Here is a 13,332-nt window from a genome sequence, read left to right on the forward strand (position 1 = left end):
ATTTCATCTCAGTGTCCAGCAAGAATCACGAAGGGCAGTAGATAAGGCAGTCGATAAATCATCATTAACGGCTTATTTGCATGATATATGAACTAGTGGGCCAGACATAAGAAATGAATTTTGTATCTCTGCTGTGTTCAAGATGCACTGGTCAATGAAGCCCACAGAAAGTAGAACCTTGAAGAAATGATACAATGGACTTCAAAAACCAGTCATTGTCTGTTGGAAAATATATAAGAACAGTTCATTTTTGTTTGTTTTAGCAAATGCTAATAGTGACCTCCTTCTTTCTTTGTTTTAATGTTTATTTATTTGGCGGGGAGGGGCAGAGAGAGAGGGAAAGAGAGAATCCCATGAGGGGCAGAGAGGGAGAGAGAGAGAGAGAGAAAGAGGCTGAGAGAGACGGGGACAGAGGATCCACAAAGCAGACTCTGTGCTGACAGTAGAGAGCCTGTGACTCCACTTCACAAGCCTTGAGATCATGACCTGAGCCAAAGTCAGGCACTTTACTGACTGAGCCACCCAGTGACCTCCTTCTTTCTAATTGCCCATCTGAGTGGGTTCGTCTAAGTCTGCTCCTTAAAAGAGCCCCGGGGATCATGCTCTTGGTTGGCCTTTATTTACGTCACGGGGTCCTTCTCATTTCTGTTTAATAGGACACCATTAAAAAAATATTTAAATGCTCATTTTCTCTATTTGTGAAGTTTTCCCATGAATCCAGGGAGCAATGAATCATCTTTTCTGCTTTACTATGTACTTACAACAAAGAAAATAACCTAAATTGCTTTTAAATAATTTGTTTTTGTAACTTAGACAATCAGACCACCTAGAAATAGAAACAAGAGAATGAAAGCCAACACAAGACGACAAGATCTCAGAATTTGAGAGCCCAAAGGAGACTCCTTAGGAATCAACTTGCCCTGCTTTGGAAATCTGCCCATCATTTTGCAAATGCTAATTCTGCCTATTTAATGCCTGTTTTTCACAATCAAGAGGATGTATCTCAGGACTATGGGCTCTGAGGATAGAGAGACTGACTTCAAAGACTGGGGACAGCCATAGTCCCTGGTCATCGAAGGGTGCACACATATCTCTGTGTCGTGCCAGAGTAGAGGAAATATTCTCCAAAGAAGGCAGCAGACCTATAAATTAATTCCTTATGATAAATTCGAAATGCTCCTTAAAGAATGATGTTTTTCTTATTAAAGTCTTTTGAGACATGTACCATCAGTCAGAATGTCATAGGGCTTATCAATATTGTATCTCCAGCATGAATTTGCAAGAAAGTGCTTTTAGAGATCAAAAAAGTTCACAGAAAATATAGTAATAGAGAGCATCTATGTAGCTGAATTTCCCCCAAGTTTGCTTCTTTGCATGCATATATTTTTCTAATCAGGCCTCACGATCTACTACAAAACTGAACTTTTTTTTCTGGAATTAATTGCAAATCTTTTTTTCTAAAATTTGGGGCGCCTGGGTGGCTCAGTCGGTAAGCGTCCAACTTCGGCTCAGGTCATGATTTTGCGGTCTGTGAATTCGAGCCCCGCGTCGGGCTCTGTGCTGACAGCTCGGAGCCTGGAGCCTGCTTCGGATTCTGTGTCTCCCTCTCTCTCTGCCCCTGCCTCACTCACACTCTGTGTCTCTCACACAAATAAATAACATTAAAAAAAATTTTTTTAATAAAAAATAAAATTAAAGTGGGGGCACCTGGGTGGCTCAGTTGGTTAGGTGTCCAACTTTGGCTCAGGTCATGATGTCACAGTTTGTCAGTTTGAGCCCCGTGTCGGGCTCTGTGCTGACAGCTCGGAGCCTGGAGCCTGCTTCAGATTCTGTGTCTCCCTCCTTCTCTCTGCCTTTCCCCTGCTCTGTCTCTCTCTCTGTCAAAAATAAACATTGAAAAAAATTTTTTAAATAAAATTAAAGTGAATGGTCCCATAGATGATACCATTTCACATTAGAGTCTTCTGCTGGGCCAGCACCAGGGTGAGGTACGAGAGGAGCCTAGGATACAAAATATAGAGAAGCACTCGCTCTTAGGGTTGGGCTCTCACTCTCTGGGGCGTGCCTAATCCTGACAGTGCCCTCGGCACATCTCTTGCCTCGCTGCAGCCCTGGCCCTGGTTCTCTGACAGGACGCACAGAATGCAGAGGACTCCTGAGAGGTTTGGATGCTGACTCGGCAGGGAGAAGTGCAGCAATGGTGATTAATAGAACAACCGTTGAGGAGCGGTTTCGGTTTTGCCAACATCCCGCAGGGGTGACCTGGGGCCAGCTGGGGCCAGATAGCAGCCCCATGATGCAATGCTACACTCGCCGCCCTGCCTCCCGCCTCGTAGGTGACCGACCGCACACCTGATGCCAAGCACGACCGCCAACACTTCACAGACCATCCGCAGAGGCAGGCCTGGCACTACCACATCCACTTTCTATTTTCTACATCTCAACTGAATTATGGTAAGCTTGAATGCTCAGAAGCTTCCAAGACACATTGGAGATGTAAGTGTGCCTTCTTCACTTTTGCATTAGTCCATCCCTACCATGAGGCTTTTTTGGTGATCTGCCACTCGCCACGCTCTCAGATCCACGATATTCTGTTTCCGCTCCAACACAATTTCCTCCCCTATACCGCCAACTGGAACTCCACCATCAAATCTCTCCATTTCCTCACCCTCTTCTCTAAACACTCTTTCCTCCAGACTCTCACCCTCCAAGGAAGACACAGCTTCCCCTGCAGCTCTTTCCAGTGGAGTCTGTTTGTTTGGGTACCACAAACATTACCTCGTGACCCAAGGCCAGGGACGGTGCAAGGACCCCCGTGCCTTTGGTCTATGGTCTATCATTTCCATCACTCTCTTATCTAAAGTGTCTTGTGCCTTGGTTGCACCTACCTGGAAAAGTCCAATCCAGGATGAAACTGGCCCTTCCCTGCACCAATACCTGGCAGTTGAAGAACTGATGGAGAAAAAAACCAGACCTGGGTAGATGGTGAACTTCTGGATGCCTATCACAACTGGCTCTACACAGTGTCCAGCTACTGTTTCTCTAGTCAACCCACTCTCCCATTGATACAGTAAGTATTTCAAACCTTCCTCACCATGTTCAAATTCCTGACTCCTCCTGTCTTATCCTTGTCTTACCCTCTTTTTAACTGAAGATGGCCTTGCTTTCTAATTCTCAGATAAAGTAAAAGTTATGACATAAGGACTCCTTTAACACTCTACCTCATGATTGATAGATCTTTCTCAAATCAACACCCACCTTCCTCTTCCTTCTTTCAAGGAGCATCTCTCCACTTGGATATCCTGTAGATGCCTCAAACTATTGTAAGTATGAACTGAACTTAATGTTCTTTCCCCCCAAAATTCTATTCTATTGTTGACCACCCCAGTAAACAGAGCTCTAATACTCCTACTGTCCAAATCAAAAGGCTCAGTGTCCCTCACTCTTCACCTCCAAAAGGTACATCCTATCAATTCTTTCTCAAGTATCTGTAGGCTCTATCACTCTGACCCAAGCTACCTTTATCTTTTGTCTACACCAGGGGCTGGCAATGGAGTTTTATTGGGACACAGCCGTGATCATTCATTTATGGATTGTCTATGGCTGCTTGCACTACAAGGGTGAGCTGAGTCGTTGCCACAGAAACCATATGGCCCACAAAGCAGAAAATATTTACTTTCTTGTCCTTTATAGAGAAAGTTTGCCAATCCAACCCTTGATCTACACTATTGCAGGAACTTCCTAAAAATGCACTTTGCATCAGGCCTCGTATTCTGTTTTCAGGCTCATGACCCATACTACAGTTGGTCATCTTTTAAAAACCTCATATCACCATGCTTGGAATTCTTCACTGCATGAGCATCATGCTTGGGATGAAATGCAGTGTCCCTAGCCTAGCTTGCTTGGCCCCATGTGATTGACCCCTCTCTACCTGTCATTTGCACCTTGTACTACTCTGCCTCTTGCTTGCCAAACCCAGCAGTGCTATCTGCCTTTCAGATCCATGTATCAAGCTCTTTCATTCCACAGAACCTGGAAAATTTTGTCTCCTCTGCCTTAGAGGCTCTTTTCCTTCCTCAATTTGCCCCTCATCCCATTCTTATTTATTCTTCAGGACTCTGCTTAGACCTCACTTCCTCTAGGAAGTCTTCTCTTTCTCCCAGGTCAGGTGCCCTGTTTCATGGCACTATGTACTTTTCTTTTAAAACATTTGTCTCAATTGCTCTTCATTCTTTGTGAGATTATTTTTTTAATGTTTGCTTTTTTATACAGACTGCAGGTATTATGATAGAAAATCTTTGTATGTCTGGTTCAGAAATGTAATATTTAGTTCTTGACATAGTGCCTGGCACAAGATAAGTACTCAGAAAATATTTGTTGAATAAATGGATGAATAGCAAACACATAATACAGTGCTCATGATACTGAGAAGTAATATACACATACCATGTAGTTAATTGCCTCATACTGGCAAAATTGTATTATTATGCTCTCACTTTGAATTGCTTCTGGACTTCTTTATTTAACAAAAAGAAGTACCTAAAAAGCATTTTATTCTTGTAACATGCAGCATGAATTGTTTTTCAATTGATTTCTTCTATCTGGCTGGCTATCACAAGCATATTTGATTTTTCATAAGTGTGAGACTTCTAAAAACCAATGTATCTGGGGTGCCTGGGAGGCTCAGTCAGTTAAGCATCTGACTCAAGTCATAATCCAGCACAGTTGTGAGATTGAGCCCCATGTCAGGCTCTGAGCTGACAGTGCAGAGTCTGCTTGGGATTCTCTCTCCTTTTCTCTGTGCTCCTCCCCTGCTCGCATACTCTCTTCTCTCAAATTAAATAAATAAACTCTAAAACCAAAACAAACAAAACAAAACAAAACAAAACACCAATGTATCCAATCCTGGAAGCCAAAAGTCACACTAACTTGTGTTTCCTAGGCTAGATAGCCCCTGCTTGCCCTCCAGATCCACTTTCCACCATTCATTCTGCTCTGTGCCTTGGAACCTGACCTCTTGTTGTGCTCCTCCCAGTTTCTTGCCTCCTGGTTAGGGCACCACCAATAGGACATTGGAGGCAGGATAGCAAGAAGGCATTGATTTCTCTGGCTCCTCATTTGGGCTGTGGGTGACAGTCACTCTGCTTCTCTACCTAACTTCCTAGCTCCTATCAGGGGACTGCTCTAATCCATCACTCTTACCAGGCCCTCTCTCTATAGGAACTCCTTCCTCTCGCTTATTCTGGCCTACAGTAATTACAGCTCACTGCAGTTGCTAGCCTTGGCATGCTTCATTATCCTTTTTTTGTTTTCCGTAACTTGTCCACACCTTTGTCAATTAAAATCTCCCCAATTATTCCTGTGTGAGTGCGCTGTCTGTTTTCTGATAGGACCCTGACTCACACAACTCCATTGCCTAAATAAATATAATGAAATCACATCAAGACATTTTCATGTGCTTTTCTGGATCTCTCAGCTACCTCTCAGACAGTCTGCACACTTGGCTGATATGAGCTTAGGTGCCATTATCCTCATTTCTCAGGTAGATAACAGGAGTCTGGAAGCAATCAAAGTAAGAGATAGATCTACAATTCCAGAGCTTGGTGGTGGCAGAGTCAAAGCTACACATCAACTCTGAACCTTACACATCAAATTCAGAGCTGTATCTTGGCTACTTCCCTCCCAGAGGACCACCTGCCAGGATCTGTACAGCTAGGATCCCAGATAAATCACTCTTAGTGACAAACCTCTCTGCAGTGAGTCTAATCCAGGTGAACTCTGAAGCTGGTGGGTGTGCAGTTGGCTCTGTGCCCCAATTTGGAGCAGGTCTGGGAAGCATTCCCAGATGGCTCTTGGATGCCATTACTTTTTCTGGCTGCATTCCTGGGGGAGGTGGGGAAACACACATAGGTCTCCTAGCTGCAAACCCAAGCAAAGAGCACACTGTCATATCTTTAGCAAATGATAGCACACAAACACAGAAAGCCAAAGGACTAAAGAGAGACATATCTACCAGGCTAAACTAATTTGCTCTTTAGAGCTAAGGGACAGCCAGTTTAGAAGATTCTCTATCTTCTTCATGAAAGCCAGTGCCCAAGTCTTTGAGCACATCACAGATAACCCTTCATTCCATCCTCTCAATTTCCTCCTCTGGAATATGGATGTTCCTTCTCTGGAAAATTGTTTAAAAGGGGAGCAATTACCCATTAAGGTGAGCAAAAATCTCCATGGGCTTTCATTTTAAAACCTCAAATACAAAACTATTACTGATTTTTCTCTTTTGGGGGAGAAGAGGCAGGTCCCATAGAGAGACAGTATGAGTCATAGTTAAAAGTATATACTCTGGAGCCAGACTACCTGGGTTTGAATCTCAATTCTGCCACTAACTAGTGATGTGATCTTGGGAAAGTAATTTAACCTAACCTCTCTGTGCTTCTGTTTCTTTACCTGTGAAGTAGGAATAATGACAGTATCTACTTCATAGTGTTGACATGAAGATTAAATGAGTGATTATAAGGAAAGCACTTTGAACATAGCCTGGTAAGACTATCTATACAAGGTAGTTGAATAAAGTTGTTTCAGTAATTATCCATACATCTCTAGATAGACACATCTGGAGTACTGACCAGTCCATGATTTTTTATCTTTTTTTTTTTTTTTGCTTGTGGCCCAAATAACTTCTAGGATGAAATAACAAATTCTAAAGAAGCTTTGTTAAGCACTGCCAATCATTAGATCAAAGGAATTTGGCTTGTGTCTTAACTGTCATCAGGAAGAGAATATACCCGGGATGCTAATAATTGGAAAAGCACGTTCTGCTATGTGACTCAGCCTGGCAAGCTCATCAGTTATGCCCCAAGAATAAAGGGGAGCACCAGGTGGCCTTACCTGCAGGACTGAGCCAGAGTGATGAAATGCCTTTTAAGCAGGCCATCCATCACTGATAACTGAAGAGCTGGTATGAGTCTCTATCCATCATTCACAAAAGTCTTTTCATTTGGGCCTCTGTCTCACAAGGCAACACATTTTTGTGCTTCTTAGTGGCTGAATTAGTGTGTGCTCTTCCCTCTCCTGTCTTCATAGAGTTCCTATTGGAAATCAGTGACCAAGCCAGTTTTCCATAAGTAAGCTCTGGTTTTCTCTACTGGCTCTCGATTAAAGCACAAGTCCTCCAGGTCTGAGGAGGAGCTCAGCAGAGGCTCTCTACAGCAGGATCTCCTCCTCTTACGGAAGTCCTTATTGACTGATGTGTTTAATGAAAACATTTCAGTTCCCCTGAGAAGTCAAGAGTTCATAAAAGTGACTGTCCTTTCATAACTCACTAATAGTGGACAATTTTTATTAAGTACTTACTGTATGCTGGGCACTATGCCAAACACTTTATATAACATTCTCATTTATTCTCACAATCATCCTATAAGATAGCACAAAAGTTTGTTATCTGAGTCCCTAGAGCAGCAATGGCCTATAGAAATGTAATCTGAGGGGCGCCTGGGTGGCTCAGTCCGTTGAGCATCCGACTTCGGCTTGGTTCGTGAGTTTGAGCCCCATGTCGGGTTCTGTGCTGACAGCTCAGAGCCTGGAGCCTGCTTTGGATTCTGTGTCTCCCCCTCTCCCTTCCCCTCCCACGTTCATACTCTGCCTCTCTCTGTCTCTCAACAATAAATAAACATTAAAAAAAAAAGAAATGTAATCTGAGCCATGAATGTGGCCACATATGTCATTTTGAGTTTTCTAATAGACACGTTATAAAAAGTAAAAAAGAAACAAGGGAAGCTAGTTTTTTTTGAGAGAGAGAAAAACAGAGAGAGTGCGAGCAGGGGAGAGGGGAAGAGGGAGAAGAGAGAGAGAGAATCTCAAGCAGCCTCCAAACCCATCGCAGATCCATGACCATGAGGATCATGATCTGAGCCAAAATCAAGAGGCAGACGCTTAACCAACTGAGCCACCCAGATGCCCCAAAGGAAGCTAATTTTAAAAATATGTTTTGTTCAACCCAATGTATTTTTTAATCAGCTTTTCAACATGTAATCCATATATAACCCAATGTATTTTAAAATTGGAATTTCAACATGTAATCCATATAAAAGTTATTAAGGAAATATTTGACATTTTTTTTTGTATTCAGTCTTCAAAATCCAAATTCCAGTTAATAAATGTAGAAGGAATTAGGGGAATAAAAACTCATCATGTGTCAAACTCCCCAGTAATAATTGTTGTATGCAAGATCTATGAATGCTGTAATTAAAGAATGACAATTTGAGGAAAAATAGGATATTTGTACACTCATATCCCTCAAGATTTATTACTTTCAAAGAGAGAAACAGTAACTTTATAGTGGAGAAACCCTGCAAGCATCATCTCAACAAAGTGAGCAGAATTAACATCATCACTAATAGGACATATTAGCATTATGTACCCCCAGATAGGATGCACAGAGGATACACACTTCTGAGATTTCACCAAAAATCTATAACCTCAACCTAATTGTGAGAAAGCATCAGAAGCATCCCGAATTGAAAAACAGTATATAAACTAACCGGTCAGTACTTTTCCAAAATGTCAAGGGAATAAAAGATAAGGAAAGACCAAGGAATCCTTGGTTAGGGGGACTTGATTAGGGGCACTAGGGAGATAAAATAACTAAATGCAATGGGGGGTCCTGGACAGGATCCTGAAATAGAAAAACTGGTGCATCAATGGAAAAACTGTTGCAGTTTGAATTGAATTAAGGTCTATACGTTAGTTAAAAATCATATGCCAATGTTCATGCCCTGGTTTTGATGATTTACCCTAGTTATGTAAGTTGTTAACTTTTGGGGGAATCTGGGTAAAGAATATAGAGTAACTCTACTCTTTCTGTAATTTTTCTGTAAGTCTGAAACTATTTCAAAATAAAAAATAAGAGAACACAGTGCATTGCAAATGAAAATGCAAATTGATTACAAATACCTTTGCAATTATTTCAAAAGATTCAAGATTCGGTTAACTAAAATTTAAATTAAAAAATTAAAAAAATAAAAAGATTCAAGAGTCTGTGAAGCTGATATGTGTTGAAATAATGCTTAAAAATGCATGAAAAAACATTGACAAACAAGGTAAAGCAGTTAACATTTGTAGAAGAAAAATCAACAAGGATGGTCACAGGATGTGGGTTTCAAAAAACAATGACTTAAATGTCAAGGAATTATGAAAGATCCTTGGAAAAGTGAATGGAGCTTTCTAATATGTTTGCCAAAAACTACCTGCTGTAAAATTATACACTAAATGAAAGCCATTCAGGGCACCTGGGTAGTTCAGTTGGTTAAGGGTCTGACTGGCTCAAGTCATGATCTTACAGTTCATGAGTTCAAGCCCTGCATTGGGTTCTGTGCTGACAGTGTGGTGCCTGCTTCAGATTCTCTTTCTTCCCCTCTCTGCCCCTCCCCTGCTCATTCTCTCCCTCTCTCTCATAAATAAATAAATAAATAAATAAATAAATGCTGTTGTATCATGCCATATATCATTTTAGTTTAAAAATTATGCCAAGTTAGCTATAAGAAATGTATCTGTGTTCATGCTTAGAATGAAATGAAAATGTAAATTACAATTGCAATTACAATCTATGTTCTGTTGAATAATATAAAATTTTATTTTCATAATTTGTAGTTCCATTTTTTTATATTTAAAAAGCCTCACTTAAAATTTTTAATTCATCTTAAATGTCTTGACTTTGATCTATTCCAGCTTCAGTTATTCTTGGATTATGTTCACTTCTTATCATTTAATATGAGATCCAGGACTCAAACCCAAGTAATCTGCCCCTCCAGTCCATGCTGGAGTCTCATGCAGTGAGCATACACACTCTCTTTGTTTCCATTACTTGATAAAACTTCCTCTGAGTCATCCAACAGTTTCATGCCCTTTGTGAGTGCAAGGCACCCTGGAACGTTTTCTTCTCTATCACTTTAGGAACTTACTGAGAATGGGCAACTTCCATACATCAATGGAAGACAAAGAAGAGAGTGGATATGAACGATCTCATGAACTTCATCAGCTATGTCTGTGTGGCATCTATGAAATATCCACATTTTATCTCCAACACCCATCAAACCTGTTGAAGATGACATCTATTTTTAAATAAAACCACTGAATCTTAGCGCAGAAACTAAATCTTTAGCCAGTGAAATCGTTCACAGTGCCTGCAGTGTTCAAAATGATGAGCCATGATATTTTTAAGTGAGATTGGAAAAGGTTTGAAAGATTGAAGAAAGGAGATATACATCATCAGAAAGGAGCTTCCTTAATTTGAAACTACCAGTAGCAAATGATTTGGACAGAAGACTAATAAATTACAGTGAAGGGTAAGAGGATGCAAGTACAGAATAGGTGGAAGAAACTTGGAGAAGCCAGGTGAGAAAACATTCTCCAATGGGTCCCAAATATCTGGAGCAAGCATTGCTTTAGAGGGAAGTGCACACGTACACACATTCACACTCACACAAACACTCCCACATGACTGAAACTTAGATGATAACAGTGAGGTCATCATTAAAATACAATATTGTAAGTTATCAGTTTGTCTCTGGCCCTGATCACACCTGAGGTTGGGAGAGAAGGTTGTTTTAGAGAAAAGCTCTCAGTCTTTGGGAATGACTGTTTTCTCTAGGCATACAAGCTGCCACATGGGTTCATTCAGATTCATCTTTATCTCGAAATGATCCTCAAAACAATTGAAAATTGGCTAGTCTTTTAGTAACCTATTGTGCTAACAGTTGAAGAGATTTCATACTGGGGCCAAGCCAACGTCAGAAACCTGGGCAGTAGGGAGCAACTTCCTGATCAGGATATTGCAAAGGCAAAAGCTTTGTGGACCGATCTTCTTTTTCCTGAAAGTTGCAAAAAGAGCTGGTTACTTCCTGTTGGTGCTAGGTGGACTAAGATCCCTGTAGGGCCTCTCTCATCCCAACCACAGTGCTCCTGCCCAATTACCAAGGTAGAAAAGGGATGGGTGGAGAGGGAGTGGCGGTAAGGGTGATGACAAACCCCTTCTTGGTCTCGGTCACATGATACTTGTAGTTTTGTTAATTCTTCACAGACCTTCTGGAGATTCCCTTTTTCTGGGCATCCTGCCTGTGATCCCTTGAACTGCACAGTGTGGATACCTCCACGCACTGCTTGCTACAATCCCCTTATCAATGGCTCTCTTGACATTTCTTCTCTACATTGACTTCCCAGTCTCACTGATTCTGGGGACTTGGTCACTGTGGTCTCTAGTTACCAGAGAAAAGTCCCCCATCCCTCTGTGCATGATTAGCCACTTCATTCTGCCAAAAGGAAGAAAGACCTGGCCTGTTGTCACCATGCATATCCATCCCCCTTCACCTACAGCTTCCCAGGGATCAGTCAGAATTGGGTGGAGGCTGGGGAGGTTAATGCCAATGCAAGCTTCGTTTTTCTAGTGGCTCAACCCATCCCAGAGCTCTCAACTTACTGGAAGGTGGGATATCCTGACTTTAGTCATCCCTGGGCCAAAGGTTCACAAGTTCTTAGGCATCTTCTATTGTATATATATGGCCAAGATGCTTTACTACCCAACTGGGCAACAGTGTCAGGTGAGCACAGCAAGCCAGAGCCGTGGGTCCTCTGTTCTTGCCTGAATGTAGCAGTTGCTAGTACCTGGAGATGCACCAGAATAGAATTGAGGGGCAGCTGCATTGCATTCATGAGGATCAGTTTTTTTTTCAAGAATTTTTTTTAATGTTTATTTTTGAGAGAAAAAGAGAGAGAGCACAAGCAGGGGAAGGGGCAGAGAGAAAGGAAGACACAGAATCTGAAGCAGGTTCCAGGCTCCAAGCTGTCAGTGCAGAACCCGATGCAGGGCTCCAACTCATGAACCACGAGACCATGACCTGAGCTGAAGTCGGATGCTTAACCAACTGAACCACCCAGGTGTCCCTGTGAGGATCAGTTCTAATGCGAAGAGAAGAGAGCAAACAGGCCCAGAGAAAGTTATGCATTTAGAGTCTTCTTAGGGTGTGTAAACTCTGGGAGTCAGAATGACAGTATGGACAGGAGGAGAACAGAGCTCAAAGGCAAGAGAGTCTAGATTGCCACTGAGCAGAGAGGAGGTGAGGGCAGCCTCTGAGAGAGAGGGGAGGTGAGGACAGGCTCTGAGCAGCGAGGTGGGGGAGGTAGGGAAGAGAGCACTGTAGGTCAGGGGCTAGAAGGTCAGAGTAAGACAAGACAGGGGCTAGGTCAGGTGGTTTGGTAACCAAAGCCACAAAACAGAGTTTCTTTCTTTCTTTCTTTCTTTCTTTCTTTCTTTCTTTCTTTCTTTCTTTCTTTCTTTCTTTCTTTCTTTCTTCTTTCTTTCTTTCTTTCTTCCAGATCCTCTGATGAATTCTGCTAGGTGTGGGCAACTCCTCTGAGGTACTCTAAATACAAAGAACTCCACAGATCTTCCAAACCCAAAACAAGGTGCTCATTATTGACAGCCTCAGCCAAGATGCCACCTTCTCATGGCACCCAGTTGTCAGGGTATCAGTAGTCTCGATCACAAAGTGCTGAGCCCTGACACAAGTTCTCACTGCTGGAAATGAAGAGACATCTTACACTCCTCATGGGGATTGGAAGGCCCTGTGTATTTTTCCTGGGAGATGCACAAAGCTAAGCCCAGCAGCTCTGGCCGTGCCATGTCCACAAAGAGCACAGAAGACCATGCCACAGGAATCTTGCCCACAACGACTCCCACCAAGACCAGGGTGTATAGCACCACTCAGTCGCAATTTGCTCTTGGTTCTCTCAAAAAATAACCTTGGGATTTCCTTGCTCCTGAGCTTTGAAAGAGCGTCTAGAGAAAGAGAAATGTTGGAGGTCGCCAGGGCTAACAGCCCCCAGTGCAATTATAGATGTGCAAAGAACTCCAGCTGGAGCGGGAGTCGCGGAGGGGAGGGCCAGTGACCCAGGCCTGCGCTGAGGCCACGTCTCGCTCTGCCCACGCCAGAAGGCTTTCATGAAGCCCTCAGTGTGTGGTTTGTTTGTGTGGCTACGTGCTTTACAACATTCACTGACACTGATTTTCATGAGATATTCCCACAGTGGATCATGTATGCACTAAAGGCCTTGGCTGAGGCTTACGCTTTTCTACTAATTAAAAATTAAGGCTCCCTAAAGGAAAACTGCTGACCCAGAAATTAAGACAAGCACAGTGGGAAATTAAAAAAAAAATGCACAATTTCTTCCTCCGCCTGTCCATTTCCTGTAACTGTCCTTCAAAGTGCTTTCTGTGCCCATTGTTTCCACATGAGAGCCCTGTTGGGGATTAAAAACACACACAAAAAAGGAGGAAAT

This window comes from Acinonyx jubatus, chromosome A1 (assembly GCF_027475565.1).
Source record: "Acinonyx jubatus isolate Ajub_Pintada_27869175 chromosome A1, VMU_Ajub_asm_v1.0, whole genome shotgun sequence".
Classification (NCBI taxonomy): domain Eukaryota; kingdom Metazoa; phylum Chordata; class Mammalia; order Carnivora; family Felidae; genus Acinonyx; species Acinonyx jubatus.